The sequence below is a fragment of the Leptidea sinapis genome, chromosome 3 (assembly GCF_905404315.1).
Source record: "Leptidea sinapis chromosome 3, ilLepSina1.1, whole genome shotgun sequence".
In the NCBI taxonomy this organism is placed as follows: domain Eukaryota; kingdom Metazoa; phylum Arthropoda; class Insecta; order Lepidoptera; family Pieridae; genus Leptidea; species Leptidea sinapis.
In genome coordinates, this window is record NC_066267.1 from 15,913,414 (window position 1) to 15,925,160 (window position 11,747).

Sequence of the window (11,747 nt, forward strand, 5' to 3'; positions counted from 1 at the left end):
ACGTGGGTACCTTCAAGAAAAGCGCGTACACCTTCCTTAAAGGCCGGCAACGCTCTTGTGATTCCTCTGGTGTTGCAGGAGAGTGTGGGCGGCGGTGATCACTTAACACCAGGTGACCCGTACGCTTGTTTGTCCTCCTATTCCATAAAAAAAAAATGAACTGAAGTATTTAAATTTTTAACTAACTTTAAACATTTTTTTTATTTAAATAAGGGGCGAGACGAGCAGGAGCATTGAGCTGATGGTAATTTATACGCCCTGCACATTACAATGAAGTGCCGCTGAGGATTCTTGAAAAACCCAAAAATTTTGAGCAGCACTACAACTACGCTCGTCACCTTGAGACATAAGATGTTAAGTCTCATTTGCCCAGCAATTTCACGAGATACGGCGCCCTTCAGACCGAAACACAGTAATGTTTACATATTACTGCTTACGGCAGAAATAGGCGCCGTTGTGGTACCCATAATCTAGCCGGCTTTCTGTGCAAAGGAGCCTCCCACTAGTGACTTTAATTGGTACTTACAACAATGACATGACCATATACTTAGTATACTAGAGCACTAGACGACTCTCCTCATTACGGCGAGACTAAATTTAAAATGTTCATGTGTGCTAGTTTTACAGATGTGTGAGTGAGTTAGTGAAGTATGTAGTATTTTGTTTTAGACAATCCCTATGACAAATATTGATAAACGGCGTCATATTCACGTATCCAATATTTAATTATCTAACACATTTTTTTTTACAATCTAACATCGTACAGTAAAATTATTATTTATTCACACAAAACAAATCTTATAACTATATTTACAATATTATGTCTACATAAAATTAAAACTATCATTACGTGGAAGCGTACCTAAAATACTGGCAGCATTTCCGCGTGGGATAGCTAGGCTGATCCGTTGACCGAGACAGCTGCCAGCTTGGATTTCCAGTAGCCTTATTGAGGCGTGAAGATAGTATTTTGAACATTCTCTGCGCCTCTGGGCCCCACGGGCCAAGTGTCTCGACACTAAAGGGCACGAAGATGTATATTTTTTAAAATCAATATAATCTTTCGAAAATAGAGTGTTTACTGCCTATATAAAATGTAATTACAAATATTTTACTGAATATGTTCTACAATAAACACCACGAAAGTAGTATTGAAGAATCAGTGTGAAGTTGAAGAACCTGTGAAATATTGGATTGTTGCTGTATATAAGAAGACAAACAGAACACGACACAATTATATTATTTTTATTAATATCCGTTAAAACACAATATAATTAAGATAAGAACACTAAAATTAAAACGCGGTTTTAATAAAAATTTGACAGGAGACTAAAGGACACTAAATTGTTTAAAAACGGCTTCACGGTCCATCTATTCCGCCTCTTTCTCACACTTAGGTTTTTGTGTAAGGATAGTGACCTCTCTATCAGACTTCTTCGGTTCTTAGGGTTCTTCTTTTTTTTTAAATAGATAGATAGACACTTTATTGCATACGATACAGACTTAAAAATAAAAATTTATCTTAAGCTAATTACATTCATAGGTACGCAATGGGCGGTCTTATCGGTTGAAGCGATCTCTTCTAGACAACCCAAATAGTATACTAGTACGCTAGTATATTAAGTTTATGGACATGACATACAAGAAAATTAACTGCTAAATACACACTGGGCTGTAATTCTAAAATTTATGATAATATATCTTAATATATACATATAAGTCCAGTGTCCTGATGTTTATTTCCAGTGATCTCCTAAACTAATGAACGGATATTAATGGGGACTACTTCATGGAGTGCAGTTTAGTTCAACTTGTGAGATAGGATACTTTTTGTATGTCGATTTGGTACCCATAATTATTTTTATTTCCAATATTTGTTTTGTATGGACATATTTTCTATGAGAGAATTTAGTGACGCACGGTTTGACAGTTCTGCTGTGAAACAATTTCATTACGACAGCAGGGTGCACATTTTACGAAAGCATTTCGTGATGTTATGAAATATTATTGACAAATTCATAAAAAAAAACGGTATTTTATTTATTATGTACAGAACAACGTCTGTCGGGTTAACTAGAGTATAATATTATAACTTAACTAAGAAAAAGGGAGAATAACATAATTCATTATATGAAAACAATTAAAACTGGTATAGGGAATATAGAAATTTTAATTTAATATAATTATTTGTCACTTTTCTATTTATAAAGAGACTAGCTGACCCAGCAAACGTTGTATTGCCAAAGAAATAAGAAAAAAATTTTGGGGTATAAAAAATAGCAGACGACCGATTCTATAATCATTAATATATTCGATTGCCATCTTTCAACTCTATTACGTATCTGTGGATGGAATAGAATAATATTAAAATCGAGATACAAAAATAGGTGTTGATCGTAGATGGGCGAAAATTTGAAGTATGTACTTTTTAAAATAAAAAAAATTGTCAAAAAAATATTTAGGAGTGGGAAAAATAGATGTTGGCCGATTCTCAGAACTACCCGATATACAAATTTTCAAATAAATTGATTTAGCCGTTTCGGAGGAGTTTGGTAACAAACACCGGAACTCGAAACTCGAGAATTTTTTATATGATGAACTGTGGATGTTAAACGCTACTCCATGTTTTTTGTATAGCAGAGTATTTCGTGTATTGTCAGCAGATTCTATAGATAGAGTTGTAGAAGAATACTTTATTATTACAAAACAGAAAGGAGAAAGGTTTTAATGTTGTGACGAATAATTGGGAACTCTTCAGGGTAGTTGAAACTCTGCCATTGAGCAACCGCTGTTCCCAATATTCAGTCTATCTCTTACTTGAGATAAAAATCGTAACTATCGTAGACCTTTCTGTCCCAATAAATCTATCGAAGGTAACTCACCTTATCCGTACACGCTGTCTGTCAATGGGACGACGTATAGCTTACCATCGATAGAAGTTTGTATGGAAATTGCAATTCACGCGCCCGAATATATGGTGATAAGAATGACTTATCGGGTATATTGGGACAGCTTCAGATTATTGACAGCTAATTACTGACAGTAGAAGGTAGTAATTTACCTTACCTCTATCTGTAGATAGTATATTGGGAACGGCCGTAAGTTGAATGAAATTTGCGACGTCTCTCAAGACTGTCTTTTGTACTTGAAATAACAAAACTGCTCTGGGTATGTAGTCAGGCCCCGTATAAGATTAAACATGAATTTAATGTAACTTAATTGAGGCGCGGAGAATGTTCAAAGTACTATCTTCGCGCCTGAATAAGGCTAGTGGAAAACCAAGCGCTGGCAGCTATTTCGGTCAACGAATCTGCTTTTTGTTTTTTTTATGAAAATACGGGACGAGACGAGCAGGACGTTCAGCTGATGGTAATTGATACGCCCTGCCCATTACAATGCTGTGCCGCTCAGGATTATTGAGAAGCCCAAAAATTCTGAGTGGTACTAGGCACAATTGCTCTCGTCTCTAGTGGTGACGAGAGCAACATCTTAATGTTAAGTCTCATTGGCCCAGTAATTTCACTAGCTACGGCGCCCTTCAGATTTAAACATAGTAAAGTTGACACATTACAGCTTCACGGCAGAAATAGGCGCCGATGTGGTACCCATAATCTAGCCGGCATCCTGTGCAAAGGAGCCTCCCACTGGTAATAGCCTAGCTATCAAACGCGGAAATGCTGCCAGTATTCTTTGTACGCTTCCACGTAATGATAATTTTAATTTTGTGTAGTCATAGTATTGTAAATATAGTTATAATATTTGTTTTGTTTGAATAAATTCAATATTTTATTTAATTGAGTTAATTTGTATTGACATCAATTTTACTTATTCTATATTATCTATTGATTGTTGGTAAATGTTTTGTTCAACCTGTTAAAATTAAAAACTGTAAAATAATATAATTATGTATGTATTGTAATTTTATTGAATCTAATTCAATTTAATTGTGAGTCAACTTTTAACGTATGACATAATTGTGATTTATTTAAAAAAAAAACATCAAAATATATATATTCTCTTTAATGTACTAATTTACTAAAATTTATTGAAGTAGGCGTTACTTTGCGGAAATCCATAATTATCCACATGATTTGAGTTTTCTTTAGTGTTAATTCCGCCAATATTTGTCTTTAAACAATTCGACACGTACTTCGCCTCTACAAGATTTTCAGTCTCCTGCCAGATTTTGGCGAGACAACACGTCCTGAGGATGCCTCGTGTAGAGGCGAAGTACGTGTCGAATTGTTTAAAGATAAATATTGGCGGAATTAACACTAAAGAAAACTCAAATCATTTGTATACTAATTTACTTCTTAATTATTATATTATAAATTTTATTTGCGCCTATATATATTAGCTCATCCCTTTATGAAGTAGCAGTAGATTTAATAAGAAAAAAATTTTTTTTGGACCTTTATAAGTGTCATTTCCGTGACCTACATGAATAAAGTGATTTTGATTTGATTTGATTTTATTATGTATTAGTTTATACTTTGTTGGTGCTATAAATAAATAAATAAATAATCGTCAATATAGAAGGCATCTTGAATCTTGAGAATTTACTCAAGTTGGCTCAGGACTAGCAATTTGTAAACTAATTGGAGACTGAACACTTAAGTAACTCTACATAATATGAAGCAAAATAGTTGAATACATTTCTTGGCTAATACTATGTTGTTGTCAAAGTCAAAGTCAAATAAACTTTATCCAATTAGGCTTTAACTAAGCGCTTTTGAATCGACACTACAAATATTTCTTTTAATTTACTGAGTTTACCACATGCTCGTAAAAAGTTGAGCTCGTGAGAGGCATATTTTAAGAAACTTAATCGCCATTTTTTTTCGACGTTCAGCTGATGGTAAATAATGACCTGCCTATTACAATGTAGTGCCGCACAAGATTATTGAAAAATTAAAAGCAGCACTACAACTGCGCTCGTCACCTTCAGCCATAAGATGTCAAGTCTCATTTGCTCAGTAATTTTACTAGCTACGGCTCCGTTCAGACCGAAACACAATAATGATTACACATTACTGCTTCAAGGCAGAAATAGGAGCAGTTGTGTTACCCATAATCTAGTCGGCATTCATTGCAAAAGAGCCTCCCACTTTTTCCTTCACACGTTTTTAACCTTTTCGTACGGTACCCTACATGTGGGTTGACCGCTAGGTTAAGAAACTGTTTTGCTGAAACTATTTGGGCAGTTAAGTTTCTTTTTTATATTAATGAGGGCAAACAAGCTTATACTTCACCTGATGAAAAGTAAGGAGTATTACCAATGGACATCTTCAATACCAGAGGTGAATAAAATGAGTTACTACTGGCTTTTGAATTAAGAGTATTTTCTAAGCTTAAAGGACAATGTATTTGTAAAGAGATCTGTGAGAAGATATCAGATTATTTCGAGGATAAAAAGCTTAGGAGGAAAACAGTTCACCTGAGATGGAAACTTGTATATTTCAAAAGATTGTGACAAAAAATAAGGAAATATTTAAGCTTAGCTTGTTGTTCAATAATAAGGAAAAATATTTATGTTTTTTTATCGAATAGAGAAAAAATAAGCAGTGGTGTTTTGGTCACGGAAAAGTCGATGTGATAGTGAAGAATGATTTTTGTAAATCCATTCAAGAACTTATAATATTTCGATAAGCATACTAATTCAAATTCAAATTCAAATATTTTTATTCAAAATAGGATTTATAATCACTTATTGAACGTCAAAATCTACCACCCATTCAAAAGAGACTGCCTCAGACCTGAGAAGAATGGGCGCAAGAAACTCAGCGTGTCTCGATACGTTAGACAATAATATATTTTACTAGCTGACCCGAGAGATGCTGTTCTGTTTAAATGAAAAAAAAAAATAGTAATGAGGGTATTCGCAAATAATTTAGTCAAAAGCTAGCGGAAATGTGTACCTTATCAAAGTTAATCTATATATATAAAAGAGAATGTAAGTTTGTATGTTCCCTAATAACTGCAAAACTATTCGACCGATCTCAATGAAATATTTTGTAATAGATTCTTTGAAGCTCAAGGAAGGTTTAAATATATAGTTTGTCGTGTCACGTACCCATCCAAGCACTCACAAACGCATTTACCATATCTCTCGAACCGTTTATTGACAGAACAACGTCTGTCGGGTCAGCTAGTGAGCTATAAATAAAACAAAAACGTATTTCTGAATGACTTGTATATTATAAATAGTAAAAAAAATATAGGGAATAATTATGTTACCCCTAAGAGATAGACATGTGCCATCGCGGACTTTTCTATAGACCTATATAAGACACACAATTCCAACATACATTATTTTATTGTATCTCAAAAAATCTCTCAATTTTTTCCGACCCCTCCTACAAATATCGTTAATGTATACAAAAATGTGTACAAAAACTAAACAAATTGAATACTAAAACGTTCCTCAACAACCAGGCTATCCATTGATGAAAACAGCTTGAAAATCTGTGCAGTACGAGTAGTTTTAGTAGACAGACGCGGCGGAGGACTTTTTTTATGTTTTTAGTGATTGCAGCGTTGATTTGATTGATTCGTTATATATTAAATCATTCCTTAATTCGAATATTTGCACCGATTTGACCATAATTATTGTTTGTTACATATTGGAAAGTTTAAGCAGAGTTTCAAACTGGCTACTGCAACTTTTACAACTGTGAAAGGTTGTAAAAGTTGCAGTAACAAGGGAATCGATGGAACATAATCAAATAAGTAAATTATGCATGTTTTAAGTTGGTATTTTTTCTGATGTAAAGTTTTTTTATAGAATATAATGACAAATTAATAAACCAGTCTCTTGTAACATCAAAGCAATAACATTGATTTCACGATCATATAATTGATTTTTTTTTGAATGCAAATAAGGGACGAAACGAGCAGGACGTTCAGCTAGTGGTAATTGATACGGCCTGCCCATTACAGTGAAGCGCCGCTCAAGATTATCGAAAAACCCAAATATTCTGAGCGGCACCACAACTGTGCTCGTCACCTTGAGACATAAGATGTTATGTCTCATTCCCAGTAATTTAACTAGTTACGGCTCCCTTCAGACCGAAACACAGTAATTTTTACACATTCATTCACGGCAGAAATAGGCGCCGTTGTGGTACCCATAATCTAGTCGTCATTCTGTGCAATGGAGCCTCCCACTGGTAAAACCATGACGATGCAGTCTTAGCATCGTAGCATTTTTGTGTGATTTTCACGACTAAATCCACCTTAGGTTACGAAGAAGGTCGTTGTTTCTAATGTACGAGAGGGAATGTACAAAACTTATGAATACCTTATTCTAAAAGCTTTGTATATTTTGTATGTTTGGTACAACCCGAAAGTTGAATACCATAAGTCGAAACAGGCATAAGGATCAGATCAAAGGACTTTATTATACACTATCAGTGAATAGTAACATAATGTAATAATAATAATAATATTGACACACTTTTACAAAAATTATCTTGCCCCAAGTTAAGCACATATAGCCTGTGTTTATGGGTTACAAGACAATAATACATTTAATACAATATACTTACTGAAACATACATAAATTCATATAAACATACATAAATACATTTGAACATCCATGACTCGGAAACAAACGTTCATCATATAAATGCTTGCACCTACCGGGATTCGAACCCGGGACCTCTAGCTTAGTAGGTAGGATCGCAAACCACTCGGCTATACAGATCGTAATAGTTATATTAAATATAATATTTTGCTATTAATATATGTGTATTTTTACGTTTAATTTACATTTACATTTTTTGACTTAGGTACTCGTGTAAGGCGTCACATACTCAATTTTTCACGTTTGAGTGTTTTTGTTGCATTACTTTACATATATTGTAACTTTTTTTTCTATAAAAATAAGGGACGAGGCGAGCAGGACGTTCAGCTGATGGTAATTGATACGGACTACCCATTACAATGCAGTGCCGCTTAGGATTCTTGAAAAAACTAAAATGATTATAAAAATATTAAGTTGTGAATGTAAAAAAGAGTTGTAATGAATTTCTTGCCACTTCTTCTCATTAAGGCTCAACCCTTTCCGAAGAGTCGGTAAATATAAAAAAAAGAAAATTTTGACATTCATAAGTGTTTCCTTGACCAACACGAGTAAAATGATTTTGATTTGATTTGATTCGATTGGATAAATAGGAGTGCTTTCCAAGTAACTCGTACATATATTTATAACGTAATTCTTTTTGATATGAGCTTTCCAGTGAAGCTCTGCGTCTAACGTCATGCCAAATTAATTTTAATGTGACTGTAATTTAACTTGTAAGTTGATCCTCATCTTTACGGATGACTCTGTTATGTTTCTGGAATATAAGCTTTACTTTTGCTGACCTAGAACAATTATTACTGCCACTTTATTTATTTATATATTTGGGCAACTAACAAATTACACTCTTTACATGCTTAAACTTAAAATATAATAATAATATGGATAAGAATTAATTCACTTATGAGCTACCACAACATTCATAATTATTACTACGTTTATAGAACAGTAATTTTAACAATTTATAAACTGAAATCTAAAAATATTGTTATATATAATTTAAAATAAAAATGAAATATGAAAACAAGGTTTCTAAGTCACGTGTGTAAATTAAGTATTTTCTTTTTATATTGAGCAAGCGGAATGAATAAATCAATGTTCTGCGATTTGGCCAGTGAGTTATATGACCTACAGAACCTAAAAATAGTTGCTTTACAATATATATAGCGTGTGTTTTAATAAATAGATTCTATTTATTCTTTCTTCTTGATCAAATCTGCAACCAATAACTTTACATAATTCAAACTATTTCAAAACCAAGTTTTAACAATAGAAGCATATTCAAATATCACCGAAAGAACTGCTTAAATGCTTTATATACACCCATGCTTTAAATCCTTTATTAAAGATTCTAAAACAGTTAGCTTATTGCCAACATTAAAACACCCAATGTTCTTATAACCATTACATCATCCAAACGAGTGTTGTAATGAAATTCAGTACAACATTATATCATCCGTTTTCATAATAACACTCCTTTGGAAGATATTATGGTTACTAGCTTACTGGCTTTGGATTCATATTCTGGGTGTAGATAAAGTCTTGTATGCAACTGTTGTTAATTAGATATTAAAACTCATGTGATATTATTAGCACAATTGGCTTCATCTCGTATGATAAACCCACATTCGTGTTTTAATATCCCTTATTACAGAACAGTTGGATAAATAACTATAATATAAGATAAAAGTTTTAAGTGAAGTTTATTCGAAATAAGATCCGAATTCATCACACTTAGGAAGTTAAATGTAATGAAACATTTTTTCATTAAATTAGTGTATTTTAGAGTACAATTAACTTATTACTCAATACTTCACAAAAATTGCGAAGTCAGCATGTTTTGCGTTAGCCTATCGTCAGTATAAGTATTGTTTATACCGTGTTGGTGGTAAAGATCTATGACAATAACTAAATGAAAAAAACTACGTTTAAAAAACCGTCTTCAAAAACTGAAAAGTATAAAATAGCTTAACTTATGAATTTAATAAACCTCTTATGGAAACCTTTAATATTAATACAATACTACCTTAATATTAAGTCAAAAGAATTAGGTAAATCAGATCGGATAAATCTCAGCATAATAAATAGGTGTACATGTATAAAAATAAAAAATAAAATATCAAAAAAACAACCGACTTCAAAAACACTATTCCAAAACAATAGATTTAATATGCACTAAAAAGTATAAAATAATTGCGTATTTTTATACAATAACTAATCTAATTCTAGTCACGGTTAATGTTATTTTTGGAATCGGTGTCCTTCCTCCGCAAGCCGCTCTCACCTCTCGCCTATTCACGACTCAAGCACATCTCACCTATAACTATGTATGTAGTTACATAGGTTTGTATGACACCGACTCCAAAAATAACAATAATTGTAACAAGAATTAGTTTACTTAATTAGATTATATAAAAATACGCAATTGTTTTTATACTTTTTAGTGCATATGGTATCTATTGTTTTGGAATAGTGATTTTGAAGTTGGTTGTTTTTTGTTATACTTTTTGATGTTTAGTGAATTTGAAGTACACTTACTATCAATTTGCCTAAATATGTGCAGATATACAAAATTTTTCAATGCAGCAATGAACGTAAGCGCTTTGCAATTTGATTACAGATTAAATATCCGGATAGTATAAAAAAGTTTCGGCCGAGTATCGTTAATTTGCTCCTAAGAATTGAAGAGTTCCGTTACTTTGTCATGGATTCCGTAATCAGAAACTCACCAAACTCTCGCCAAACTATTTTCGAAGTATATCTACTTATCGCTTTGCTATACGTACGCAAATTTAAGACTTTTATGGTTTTCTACTGGATGCCATTGTCAGATCTGGACCAAATTACAATGGAACCACACGGGAAGCACCCGCTCAAATAAAAAAATAATTATCAAAATCGGTTCACCCCGACGAAAGTTTCGAGGTAACAATAATAAAAAAACAAACATACCGACGAATTGAGAACCTCCTCGTTGTAGAAGTCGGTTAATAAAATAAGCAAGTGAAATCCAAAATGTGCATTAGGATTGGAACTTCGGACCTCAGCTTAGAGGACCATTAGTCGACAGAATGTCTTGCATTTAGTTTTTAATCGACATCAAAAAGGAGGAGGTTATCAATTCGATCGGTATTTTTTTTATGTGTGTACACTGATTTCTCTGAGATTAATGATCCGATTTACGTAATACTTATTTCATTTGATGCAAAATGGATGCCATTTCGTCCCATAAAATTACATAGTTTGGCCCAGTAGTTTTCATTTTATGAACATTTATATTAAAATTTTTGTCTATAAAAATTGTTTTTTGTGTACGGCTTTTATTATATATAATATAAAATTAATTATTTAATATATATAATTGTTTACATTTCTTTTGACTTACTTTTGAAAGGCATTAACATTTGAGTATATTTATTGCATCACTTCACATATTATATTATCATTAAAATAGTCTGTAAGACGATAAGCAATGTTGATTTAGAAGAGCGGCAATGAGTTAATTGCCCCTTCTTCTCATTAAAGCTCAACCTTTTCCAAATTTGAGGTAAATTAAAAAAAGTATAACTTTTGACAATCATAAGTGTCATTTATTTGAGCTAACTGAAAAAGCAGTTATTTTGATTTGATTTAAAAATTAATAATTTTATAAATCAAATCAAAATCGGGTGGTAACCCGAGCATGAATTATATGACACAAAGATACCCAGACCAGGAAAAAAATTAATAGTGTTAGCAAGCGATAACCGAATAAATACTTAGGTACCTAATATAATGAAAATACTATACTTATTACTTTTAATAAAAACTAAATCTGTTTCATATATTTAAAGTATTATAATATCACTTAAGTATACAGAGAAATTAATGAAGAGCGACTTATTGAACAGTTCTTACATAAAATTAATATTTTATAACGTTATTGTCAACGCTTGTGTCACGCAGTAATTACGTTCTGTATCATTAAGAGAAAAGTTTAAAGTAATTAACATTATCCGTTTTACAAATAAACTTTATACCTGAGAATAAACGAAGAATATTCAAATGTTTACAAGTAGACATTTTGCTTATGATTGGTTTATTTTGACGTACCACGTTTCCCGCGTTTATTTAAGTTTGCAAAGCTGCTTGACATTCTGGAAATTTTAGAAAAATTATCATTGTA